The following is a 13,787-nucleotide window of genomic DNA, read 5'->3' on the forward strand; positions in this document are numbered from 1 at the left end:
GAATGCTTCTACGAAGAAGTATATGACTTCATGCTACATTAGTGAAGGTTGATTTTGACCGGTAGTAGTAGGTTATGCAACTTGTTAGTATTTGTAAAATGGCTCCTCATAAAAATTAAATACAAATTTTTCATTATGGGAGGTGAATTTGGTGATTTACTAAAAAGTCGTCACAGAGAGGTCAATACATCTGCGCGAGTTTAGTGATCGACCAAGCATGTGATGGGTCGACTACCAGGTCTTGTTATGCATCAAGTTTGCATTGAAGTAGTAGAGCAAGAAGGTTAGGTATGAGAACATGGTGGCGATGATGCGGTGGAGCTTCAACCAGTAGTGTATGGTGGTGATAAAGTGAAAAAGAACATTCTCCAAACACAACACATGTTGGAATAGTGAGAACAAGCAGACGACAAAGTCCCAAAGGTGTGTACCATTGAGAGTCATGGGATTATGGATGATGGAATTTGTGCAAGTGTTAAAGTCATACAAATTTTTAAACTCCATGATCAAATTGCAACAACATATTTTTAGGATTGATGGTACATTTTAGAGTTGTCAAAACAAGTCAATCTGGCTCGTTTGGCCCAGTTTGCCTCAACTCACTTTTTAAGTGGGTTGACGCGGCTTGGCCCACCAATTCTAAACTCCAAAATTTTCTAACCTAGCTTGGCCTACTACGGATTGGTGGGTTAAATGGGTCGGTCCACCAACCCACCTAAGTTTTGTTTTTTAAAATTATAATTTAAAATAAATTTCAATCTAAAATAATCTATGATTTAAAATAAAAATTATCAAACCAAATATCATGTATGCAACATTAAACTTAAGTTAAATAGGGCAAAACCTTAAATAACCAAAAAATAAAAATAAAAATCTTTTCATGAGAGTGATTATTCATCAATATTAAATTTCACTAGAGGCTTTAGTAGATAAATTTATAATAATTTCATGTTGTTTAACATTGACTTTATCTTTATCTACAAAAGACAATGATATATAGTTAAAATAATACATATATAATAATAAATGGTTAAGTGAGTTGTTAATGAGTTGGGTTGATGGGATGTAAGTGGGTCAGGTGGGCAGCCCGGTCCACCAGGAGTTCAGTCTAGGTGAATCGGGTCGAAAGTGGGTTGAGTCACATTTTTTGACCCATTATGATTTTTTTACAATTTTTTTACCCAATCCGGCCCGTTTTTAAGGTGGGCCAGATTGACTCACGGATCAAAACCCACTTTAACAGCTATAGTACATTCCCACTTCAAACATGAGATGAACTTAATTGTCCTCATTTGGAATTTTGAACGGACAAAGTATTAATTAATTGAAACTCAATTTTGGTTTTTATACTAGGACTACATTGCAAAATATAAAAATTCTAGCTCTAAGTTATTGGTAATGAATCTTATCCACTGAATATTAAATTAATTATCGAATGATATATTCTAATGCTTCATTAGTATACCACATGATTTGGTACTTCATGTTAAAATTTTCATGTTTAAAAATACAATATTTTTATTCTTTAAACAATTTTTTTACTAATTTTAGTTCATAAACTTTTCTTTCTTGTTAACATTTTTTATCTGTATCATCAATATTTATTTTGTTTATGAATTTTATTTTAGAGATTAAAATTAAGAAAAGTTTAAAGAGAAAATATATTTATTCATTTCTCATTATAATAGTTCGAGAGTTAAAAATAATAATTATAAAAAAATATTTTTTTTTAAAAAAAATACTTTAAGAAAGAGATATATTATAAATAAAAAGAATTTAACAATAATACATTATTAAAATAAAAAATTTGATATTATTAACCAATAAAAATTACTATTAGTATGATTTTTAAAATAATTATTATAAAAATCAACAAACTTATCATATACAATATTATTTAGTGGTATAAAATTGTTTTACACTTTTTGGTGTGTAACTTTTTTCTAAAGGTACTTAAATATACTTCTTATAAAATGGAAAAAAAACAATTTTAAAATAAGGCAAACACTATAACTATAAGAAAAGATAAAATTGTTTATTTCATTAAAAAAATACTTTTTAAGAAAAAAATTTAAACAAATTGTCTATGTGATTAATCCTTCCAAGTGATTATTTACTCTTTTATTATTTTTGTTCTTCTTTATATACCAAAACGCTACCGTTTGGATTCGTCTTTATCAACAACAGAGAATTCCTAAAACCCTAAACTCATAAACCCCCATTCCCGCCACTGTACCAGTTCATGCAGGCAATGCACCCGTTTCACTTCCCCAACACTTCCCCAAAGCGATGAACTTCAGGTTCCACAACCTCCTCGGAGCCCCCTACCGAGGGGGCAACGCGGTCATTTCCAACAACACCCTGCTACTCTCCCCCATCGGTAACCGCGTCGCCGTCACCGACCTCCTCAAGTCCCAAACCTCCACGCTCCCCATCCAATCCTCCTCCATCGTCACCCGCATCGCCGTCGACGACCGCAACCGCTGCCTCTTCATCAACCTCCGCCGCCGCATCCTCCTCCACAGCATCACCTTCTAGCACCGCGTCGCCGCCGTCGAGTTCAGCCCCGACGGCGCCCTCATCGCCGTCGCCGCCGGCAAGTTCGTCCATATCTGGCGCTCGCCGGCGTTCCGCCGTGAGTATTTCCCCTTCGAGCTGGTTCAGACCTTCGCCGACTTCGACGCGAAGGTCACCGCCATTGATTGGAGCCCCGACTCGAAGTACCTACTCGTCGGGTCCAAGGACCTAACCGCGAGAATCTTGTGTTTGAAGAAACTGAATAGGGGTGTTAAGAAGAGGCCTTTTATGCTCCTAGGGCATAGGGATTCTGTTGTAGGGTCGTTCTTCGGTGTCAATTCGAATGATAATAGGGTTTGTAAGGCTTGTACCGTTACTAGGGATTGTTATTTGTTTAGCTGGGGTTTTAGTTTTGATGGTGAGGGTGAGGGTGATGGTGGGGTTTCGAGCCTCCGTCTCCGGGTACGCCGGAGAGGGATGTGTATGGGAATTTGGAGATTAGTGAGAATGATGGTGTGAGGAAGAGGAAGAAAATTGATGTTGAGGATGGTGATGAGGGTTATTTGAGTAGAGGGAAGTGGGAGTTATTGAGGAAGGATGGTTTTATGCAGGGATGGCGAAGGTGACGGCGTGTGATTATCATTGAGGGCTGGGTATGGTGGTTGTTGGATTTTCTAATGGTCTGTTTGGTTTGTATCAGATGCCGGATTTTGTGTGCATTCATTTGTTGTCTATATCGAGGGAGAAGATTACCACTGCGGTGTTTAATGAGCTTGGGAACTGGTTGACTTTTGGCGGTGCCAAACTGTTAGGATATTAGCCTGTAAATAAAATCCCGTTTTATTTGGGATTCTTAGTTTTAGAATAGGCTTTACTGTTTTGTGAGATATATTTGCAGTAGACCCCTTATTTATCGCTGTTTCTGTTTGCTTTGTATGGCTATTTATAGCCTGGATATTTTTCATTCAATAACAAGTATTCCTTCTGCAATTTCTTCTTTATTAAAACACTTCACTGTTACTTTATCATTTGGTATCAGAGCCTCGCAAGAGGTTCTGTAGAAGCAGCAGTCTTCTAAACGTCTTTTAGGTAATGAAAATGGTAACAGAGGGTGCCTTTATTCAACCAGCAGTGCCAAGGTTCGATGGTCACTATGATCATTGGGCAATGCTTATGGAAAATTTTCTGCGATCAAAGGAGTACTGGGGTGTGGTGGAAAATGGAGTTTCTATCGTAGCAGAAGGTGTCACTCAAACTGAGGCACAAAAGAAAATTTGTGAAGAGTAGAAATTGAAGGATCTCAAAGCCAAGAACTATTTGTTTGCTTTAGATCGTTCTATTTTGGAGACAATCATTAATAAAGATACGTCAAAGAGTATTTGGGACTCTATGAAGAAGAAATATCAAGGAACAACGCGAGTAAAGCGTGCAAATCTACAAGCTTTGCGAAAGGAGTATGAAATTGCTCACATGAAGGAAGGAGAATCTGTGAATGAATACATTGCTCGTATTCTTGTTATCACCAACAAGATGAAAGCAAATGGTGAAGATTTGAAAGATTTTGCTATTGTGGAAAAGATTTTAAGGTCCATGACACCAAAATTTAATTATGTTGTGTGCTCAATTGAAGAATCCAAAGATACAAGTATGCTATCACTTGATGAGCTACAAAGCAGTTTGCTCGTGCATGAACAACGCATGAGTAACACTGTCCATGAAGAACATGCTCTAAAGGTGACTCATGGAAACCAATATGCTGGACGAGGAAGAGGGCGTGGAGGCTTTGGAGGTAGGGGTCGTGGAAGAAGTGGACAAAACTTTAACAAAGCAACGGTGGAATGTTTTGCTTGCCTCAAGCTTGGTCATTTTCAATGGGAATGCAATAAAGGAGTGGCAAATTTTGCAGAAAGTCAGGTGGAGAGTGAAGAACACATGTTGCTGATGGCTTATGTTGAAGAAATTGAGCAACATAACACAGACATGTGGTTTCTTGACTCTGGGTGCAGTAATCACATGTGTGGAAAAAAGGAATATTTTTCTGATCTTGATGAAAATTTCAGACTTGGTGAAGTTGGGAAACAATTCAAATATAGTGGTCAATGGGAAGGGTAACATTAGGCTGAAAATTGATGGAATTATTAGCATCATTTCAGGGGTCTTTTATGTTCCAGAATTAAAGAATAATCTGCTGAGTTTGGGACAATTGCAAGAGAAGGGGTTGAGTATTTTGTTTCAACAAGGGCAATGCAAAATATACCATCCTGATAAAGGGTTGATCATGAAAGCTAATATGTCTGCAAATCGAATGTTTATCCTGCATGCCATCTCTTTGCCTATATCATCCACTTGTTTCAAAATAGCCACGGAAGACGTGGCACACTTGTGGCATTGCAGGTTTGGGCATTTAAGCTTCAAAGGCTTACAAACTTTGCAGCAAAAAGAAATGGTGAAAAGTTTACCATTATTAAAGTCGCCCTCAAAGTTGTGTAAGGATTGTATTGCGGGCAAACAGCATCGAGACTCATTTCCAATAAAGAGTTCTTGGAGAGCATCACAAATTTTGCAACTTGTTCATGTTGACATTTGCGGACCAATTAAGCCAGCCTCAAATAGCAACAAAAGGTATTTGATTACGTTTATTGATGACTTTAGCCGAAAAACATGGGTGTATTTTTTGACAAAAAAATCAGAAGCTTTTGCTGTTTTTAAGAGCTTCAAGATACATGTTGAGAAAGCAACAGATATGTCTCTAAAAGGGTTGCGGACAGATCGTGGTGGAGAGTTTACATCTCAAGAGTTCAACAATTTCTGCAAAGAACATGGGGTGCAAAGACAATTAACAGCTGCATACTCACCACAACAAAATGGCGTTGCAGAACGGAAGAATCGGACTATCATGAATTTGGTCCGCAGCATGCTATCTGAAAAGAAAGTGCCCAAAACATTCTGGCCAGAAGCTGTAAACTGGGCGGTACACATTTTAAACCGTAGTCCAACGCTGGCTGTAAAGGACAAAACACCTGAAGAAGCTTGGAGTGGAATCAAACCATCAGTTCAACATTTTAGAATTTTTGGTTGTGTCTCCCATGTTCATGTGCCTGATAATTCGAGAACTAAACTAGATCAAAAAAGCTTGAAGTGTGTTTTACTCGAAATTAGTGATGAATCAAAGGCTTATAGGCTTTATAATCCTATCTCAAAAAGGATTATAGTGAGCAGAGATGTAGTTTTTGAAGAAAGTGAAGAATGGGAATGGGACAAACAACATGAATCAACCATTCTTTGCGAGCTGGAATGGGAAGATGCTGAAAAGGATGTGTGACTAAAGAATCTCTTGTAGAAGAAGCTGCTGCTGATACACAATCCGAGGAGTCTCTTGCCACAACTACTCTTGATACATAGTCAGGGGAGTCTCTTGCCACTAATCAAGAAAATTCTTCAGTTGAAGGGAGGACTAGGAAGCAACCAACTTGGTTGAAAGATTATGTATCAGGTGAAGGATTGTTTGATAAAGAAACTGCAGCATTTTTTACATCATATACAGCAGTTGCCGATCCACTTTATTATGAAGAAGCGGTGAAAAGTGAAAAATGGAGAAATGCCATGGATGCTGAAATTGAGGCGATTGAGAAAAATGGCACATGGGAACTAATCGATTGACCCAAAGGAGTCAAAACAGTTGGTGTAAAGTGGGTTTACAAGACTAAATTAAATGAAAAGGGAGAAGTCGACAAGTTTAAAGCAAGGCTAGTCGTAAAAGGATATGCTCAGCAATATGGTATAGATTACACAGAAGTGTTTGCTCCCGTGGCTCGTATGGACACTGTTCGACCGGTGATTGCTTTGGCAGCACAAAAAGGGTGGGTTATTCATCAATTAGATGTGAAGTCCGCCTTTTTACATGGAGAACTGGTTGAAGATGTTTTTGTTGAGCAACCTTGCGGTTACATTCAAAAGGGAAAAGAGGAGAAAGTGTATAAGCTGAAGAAAGCGCTTTATGGGCTAAAACAAGCTCCACGTGCTTGGTACAGCATGAAGGAAAATTTTCAAAAATGTGATTATGAGCATACTCTTTTTGTTAAACGAAAAATTAAGGGCAGCATGCTCATAGTCAGTTTGTATGTTGATGATCTTCTTTTTACAGGAAATGATGAATTGATGTTTACTGAGTTTAAGAACTCAATGCAGCATGAGTTTGATATGACTGATCTTGGTAGAATGAAATATTTTTTGGGTCTCGAAGTTTTGCAGAAATCAAGTGGAATTTTTATCAGTCAAAGAAAGTATGCTCAAGAGGTGTTGTAGCGTTTTCAAATGACTCAAAGCAATTCTGTTCAAACTCCAATGGTTCCCGGTTTCAAGCTTTGCAAGGATGAAGACGGAATTAAGGTGGACAAGACTCACTTCAAACAAATTGTAGGTTGTCTTATGTATCTTACTGCTACTCGTCCAGATATGATGTTTGCAGTAAGTCTCTTGAGCAGATATATGGAGAATCCTACTCAGCTTCATTTACAACTAGCAAAGAGAGTGTTGAGATATTTGCAAGGAACAACTGAGTATGGAATTTTCTATAAAAGGGGAGAAAATGATGGTCTTATAGCATACACGGATAGTGATTATGCAGGTGACTTGGATGATAGAAAAAGTACGACAGGATATGTTTTTCTCTGTGGTTCAGGAGCTATATCATGGTCTTCTAAGAAACAGCCCATTGTGAGTTTATCTACTACTGAAGCTGAATTCATTGCTGCTGCTGCATGTGCTTGTCAAGCAATTTGGTTAAAAAGGGTGCTCAAAATGTTGGATCAGACTCAACAAGAAAAACTTTATCCATTGTGACAGTAGTTCTGCAATCAAGCTCTCAAGAAATCCAATAATGCATGGTCATAGCAAACATATAGATGTTCGCTTCCATTTCCTTCGAGAGCTTGCACAGACAGGTATGATAGAGCTGGTTTATTGCACTACTTTGGAACAAATAGCTGATGTGATGACAAAGCCTCTCTCTCAAGTTGGATGTTTTTCTGAAGCTGCGCACTATGCTTGGAGTTCATGCAGAGAATAGTATAAACTAAATTTTCTCAGCATTTAGTTTAAGGGAGGAAATGTTAGGATATTAGCCTGTAAATAAAATCCCGTTTTATTTGGGATTCTTAGTTTTAGAATAGGCTTTACTGTTTTGTGGGATATATTTGCAGTAGACCCCTTATTTATCGCTTTCTGTTTGCTTTGTATGGCTATTTATAGCCTGGATATTTTTCATTCAATAACAAGTATTCCTTCTGCAATTTCTTCTTTATTAAAACACTTCACTGTTACTTTATCACAAACTGGGGCAGCTTCTGGTGTGGGAGTGGAGGTCCGAGAGCTACATTTTGAAGCAGCAGGGTCACTACTTTGATGTGAACTGTGTTGTGTATTCGGCGGACTCACAACTCCTTGCTACTGGAGCAGATGATAATAAAGTGAAGGTGAATGAATTTGGCATGTGTTTCTGGTTTGAAAATTGATCCATCTTTGACTGAGTGCTTTGTGTTGCGCCTCTGATAATGTGTATTGGACTGGGGTTTGGATTGGAAATTGAATGTTCATAAGTGAATTTTTGTTCTTGTGTTACAGGTGTGGACTCTTTCCTCGGGCTTTTGCTTTGTTACATTTTCTGAGCATACAAATGCTGTTACGGCTCTACATTTTATGGCAAGTAACAATTGCCTGCTTAGTGCATCACTTGACGGGACCATTCAAGCTTGGGATTTATTACGTTACCGGAGTTTTAGGACGTTTACAACCCCTTCTTCAAGGTAGTTTGTTTCTTTGACAGCTGATCAAAGTGGTGAAGTGATATGTGCTGGCACTAAAGATTCCTTTGAGGTATAATTTCACACAAATTAGGTTGTTTCTGACTATGTCATTATTTTATTTTACCATTCACCCTTTTTGTTTAATGATGTGTAACAGATTTTTGTTTGGTCAATGAGAACGGGTTGCTTATTGGATGTGCTTAGTGGCCATTAAGCTCCTGTTCATGCGCTGATGTTTTCTCCTACAAATGTAAGTTATATTTTAAAAATATTTAATACCGCCAATATTTGCCTGCTTGCATAAGTTAACGTAATATCTTCTGTGGTACTTTTAGTTGCTTCCAATTTTCTGTTGCTAGTTGCTACAGTACTTACATCTGTACCAGAAATATCTGTGAAGCCATGGTTCATTGTGTGCAATTTATAAAATAATATTATTTTCTAAGCCTGTAGTATTATCAAACTTCAATACTATTGTCTCATGAGATATGATTATGAAGAGAACTACTAAAGTTTGTATTTTTCCTTTTATGGTTTTTACATTTGCTATAACAGAAAAATCTTAGCATCATCTCCTTTCATTTTTTGCAGGCTGTCTTGGCTTCATCATCATTTGACAAAACTGTTCGGTTGTGGGATGTCTTTGATGGAAAAGGAGCAGTTGAAACCTTTCCTCACACACATGATGTTCTTACAGTAGCTTATCGTCCAGATGGAACGCAGATAGCTTGCCGCACATTAGATGGGCAAATTCATTTTTGGGACCCAATAGAGGGTTTGCTGATGTACACCATAGAAGGTTCTAGAGATATTGCTGGTGGGCGTCTTATGACTGACCGTAGATCAGCTGCTAACTCAACTTCATGGAAGTTCTTCACAACCTTGTGTTATTCAGCTGATGGAAGCTACATATTAGCTGGAGGAAGTAGCAGATACATCTGCATGTATGATGTTGCAGATCAGGTTGGCGTGCATGCACTGTGGTTGATTTTCACTTATTTAGAAGTCACAGCATATCAACTGTTAATCGATTTCTGAAAATTTTATCCTCTAGAATGCTTCTATATTGATTCACAGCAAATCCTGAGTTTTTGCTCTTTGGTTGAGTCCAACATGTTATAGGTTAAGTGGTTTTGTTTTGGATGTGGGGTAATTAGATAATGAATTTATTATGTTTTTAGTCTTCCAAATTTAGGGTATATATTCTTTTGGGCCCCTAAGTTTAAAACTTGTGTTTTTAGTTCCAAAATATCAAAGAATATTATTTTTGTCCCTTAAATTTAAAATTTATCTTTTTAGTTTTTGTAATTTCAAAAAAAGACTATCTTAGTTCTTGAGGGCTACTAATAACATAACTGAGCAGAGGGACTAAAATAATAATTTTTGATATTTAAGGACTAAAAATACAAAATTTTAAATTTGAAGAGACAAAAAATATATAAAGGAGTAAAACAATTTTTTTTTAAATTACATGACTAAAAACTCAAGTTTTAAATTTGAGGAATTAAAAAAATATAATCCCATATTTTGTGGGACTAAAATTATATTTTATATTTAGATAATTCATAAACATGAAAAGAGCATAAAATATTTTGCAATCATTTGTATTATAATGATATACATTCACATTGAAATATAATAATGGCTTCTTCTTTATCATAGCAAGTCTTAAATGTTGCATGGGGCTCAATATGTACTACTTGCAAGATGCCTTTTAGGATAAGTTTGTCTTTTCCATAGTAGTCAATCTTGGATAGCGGAGCGGAGCGATCAACCTTAAAAACGGGATAGCGGGATGATTCGGAGCGGGATAATTGCTATTTTAATATTAAATTTAATCAAAAATTAAAAAAAATCTGCTAAATTAAATTTAATTAGAAATTAAAAAAAATTTGCTGAATTAAATTTAATCAGAAATTAAAAAAAAATATGCTGAATTAAATTTAATCAGAAATTTAAAAAAAATTTGCTGAATTAAATTTAATCAGAAATTAAAAAAAATCAGCTGAATTAAATTTAATCAAAAATTAAAAAAAATTGCTGAATTAAATTTAATAAAAATTAAAAAAATCTGCTTAATTAAATTTAATCAGAAATTAAAAGAAATTCTGCTGAATTAAATTTAATCAAAAATTAAAAAAAATTGCTGAATTAAATTTAATCACAAATTAAAAATAAATATGTTGAATTATAAAATAGAAAATGAGAAGACAAAAAAAGAAGACAGACGAGGACGTCGGAACTGGAGGAGCAGCATCGGAACTGGAGGAGCGTCGGTTGAAACTGATGTGCGTCGGAATTGGAGTGCGTTGGAACTGGAGGAGCGTCTGACAAGACGCCTGAAGAAGACGACCAGAGTGCGTCGACGGTCGTCCCCGAGAGAGAAAGAATTGAGTCCGAGAGAGAGAGAGGAGAGGAGTGCGAGACATTCAGAAACCAACAACAATGGTTCCGCGAGAGGGAGAGGAAGATTTAGGGCAAGAAAAATCCAACAGAAATGACAGACTTACCCTTAATGAAAGGTTTGTCCAAGACGCGGCGCGATTTCGTTGTTTTTGGTCGCTCTGCTCCGCGTCCGACGCGGCCGCTCTAGCTGCAACAGAAATTCGAGACGCGACAACATCACCATTGCGGCATCGGGCTGCTCCGCTCCAAAGCGTCGCGATAGCGGCCGCTCCGGCCGCGATTGACAACTATGGTCTTTTCAATTGGGCTTTTTTTGCCCTAATGTTCCCCTCTCCCTCTCGCGGAACCACTTGGTTTCTTAGTTCTCCCACTCCCTCTCCTCTCTCTCTCGGACGATTGTTTCTTCTCTCTCGAGGACGATGTGCAGTACTCCAGTTCCGTGACGAACTCCAGCTCCGACGTGCCTCCAGCTCCGACTCCGACGTGCCTCCAGCTTCGACGCGCTTTCCTCCGCTCATCATCTGTCTTCTGTTCTTATGTCTTCTCTCTTTTTAGTTTATGCAACATATTTTTATTTTTTATTTTTTTATTAAATTTAATTCAACAAATTTTATTTTTAATTTCTGATTAAATTTAATTTAGCAAACTTTATTTTTAATTTCTGATTAAATTTGATTCAACTGATTTTATTTTTAATTTTTGGTTAAATTTAATTCAGCAAATTTTATTTTTAATTTCTGATTAAATTTAATTCAGCTGATTTTATTTTTAATTTCTGATTAAATTTAATTCAGCAGATTTTATTTTTAGTTTCTGAATAAATTTAATTCAGTAGATTTTATTTTTAATTTTTGATTAAATTTAATTTAACAAATTTTATTTTTAATTTATGATTAAATTTAATTTAGCAGATTTTTTTCTCTGATTAAATTTAATTCAACATTTTTTTTAAAATTTTGATTAATTCAGCTGCTTTTCTATTTCTAATTCAACAACTTATTTTTTTTAATTTATGATTCTCTTATCTTTTTATTAGGCTGTTTTTGTCTTTTCTATTTCTAATTTAGCAGCTTATTTTTGGTTTTTTTAGCTTTTATATATTATTAATTATTTAATATATATAAATTAATATTAAAATAGCGGTTATCCCGCTCCGCGTCATCCCGCTATCCCATTTTTAGGGTCGACCGCTTCGCTCTGCTATCCGAGATTGACTACTATGGTATTCTATAAAATGACTGAATAATGTTGGAAAACAACCTTAATTGTGGTCACCCCTAGCCTACCTTAGTTGTGGTCTCTTTTGGAGGCTGCCTTAATTGCATCATCAAGGGTGGTGTTTGGTTGCATGTTGATTAGAAATATGATTAAATATAGCTTATAAAGCTTGGGCAATTATCTTTTTATAAGTTAGTTTTGTGGAGTTGTGTTGGGTCTTATACCCAATTATAGGGGTGTTCATGAGTTGGGTTGGTTCAGATTTGGGGTAAAATAAAATTTGAACCAATTAATTGTAGTTGGTTAGGATTTTTGAACTTTTTTTACCTAACCCGAACTAAACCAACTTGATGTCACACTAGTTGGTTTGGGTCATTGGATATCCAATAAAAAAAAAGGTTTTGAAAAAATTACAAATATGGTTTTGTCTCTAAATTGGTAGACAATGTTGTCATAAAAGAATGTAAATTACATATTTGAGTGTAATTGACTTGCACTAATTAATTAATAACAAATTATAAAAAACATACACGAATAATTGATTCAATCATACTACTATATCTATAATATTAGGATGAAATTTAAGCAAAATGTCGAGCACAAACTAAAGTGTTGAGATACACCAAATTGTCTAATAGAAGCCTAATCCACCAACATACACCTAATTGTCCAACTATTCAAAGTTACATATTTACTATGTTAATCATTAAAAAATAGTAAAAATAATTATACATAAATTGTTGGTTTGTTCTTGGTTAGTTTGGGTCTCATAAGTGTGAATATGATACTCGAACCAATCAACATTGAATTTCAATTGGTTTGTGTACTAATAGGCACCCTTTCGGTCAGACAATAGGCCGATAGAGGTGCCCAAGCCGAGGGAAACGCAAAGTATTAGTAGGAACCCCTTCGGTCATATAATAGGCCGATAGGGGAGCCTGAACCGATGAACCACAACCACACACCTCGGCCAAAGGGCCGACCCGAGAGCCACCACGAGAGGTGGCCACCCAATAAAACCCCTTGGCCATGAGGAAGACCTCTCGGCATGAAGCTAAGCCGAACACCTCCTCGGCTTGGGAGCAGGCCGAACACCTCCTCGGCCTAGGGGTAAGACGAACACCACCTCGGCCTTGGAGCAGGCCGAGGACCACCTCGGCCTAGGAGCAAGTCGGACACCAACTACTACTCAAAAACCCTTTCGGCGCCAGGCCAGGCCGAATACCTCTACGACCCTCGTGCAGGCCGAACAACCCTTCGGAGTAGGGTCAAGTCGAGACCCCCCCTCGGCCTTGTGCCTAGCCGAAGACCAATAAGGAACAACTCACGAATAACACGTGGCAAATTAAACACCTATTATGCAATAATTACCATGCTTAATGTAGAAGAGATTAAGGTTAACTCAAAAGTTATCATCCTCTAAGATTGAGGGCCCACCAGGCCCAATTGTGTCTCTATAAATACACAGGTGATGTGACATAAATGAGGTAAGTTACTATTTAACATAAAGGCATTTATTGCTCCATATCGAATACTTACTTGATCGTTGGAATGCCTTTGCAGGTACCCTCCCCACCCTTTGGAGACAGTATTCGGTCGGGACTAAAGACTTAGAAGACCTAAGGAAGGAAGAACGACAAGAGGAGTGTTCCTACGCAGGAACATTTTGGCGCCCACCGTGGGGCCGGAACTAATACGGTTCTCGACCCCTGAAGCAAGATGGTAGCAACAAGAAGCCAGCAGGAGAACGCAGCCACCCACCCCTTCGGGATGCCCCGAGATACCACTGGACAACAGGCCAATCACAATGAGGAAGGAATGGAGGAATCTTACGTGGAGCGA

At 37.1% G+C, this 13,787-nt stretch overlaps 1 pseudogene across 1 annotated transcript; it reads left to right on the forward strand.

The window, feature by feature from the left end:
* The first annotated feature begins 2,187 nt into the window (after positions 1-2,187).
* LOC109800251 (periodic tryptophan protein 2-like) lies at positions 2,188-9,493 on the forward strand (annotated as a pseudogene). Its single transcript, XR_014430528.1, has 5 exons — positions 2,188-3,318; positions 7,847-7,991; positions 8,140-8,391; positions 8,479-8,571; positions 8,913-9,493. The product of XR_014430528.1 is annotated as a periodic tryptophan protein 2-like (transcript).
* The last annotated feature ends 4,294 nt before the right edge of the window (positions 9,494-13,787 follow it).

Source organism: Cajanus cajan, chromosome 11 (genome assembly GCF_000230855.2).
Source record: "Cajanus cajan strain Asha chromosome 11, NIPB_CcT2T_4, whole genome shotgun sequence".
NCBI classification, from domain to species: Eukaryota; Viridiplantae; Streptophyta; class Magnoliopsida; order Fabales; family Fabaceae; genus Cajanus; species Cajanus cajan.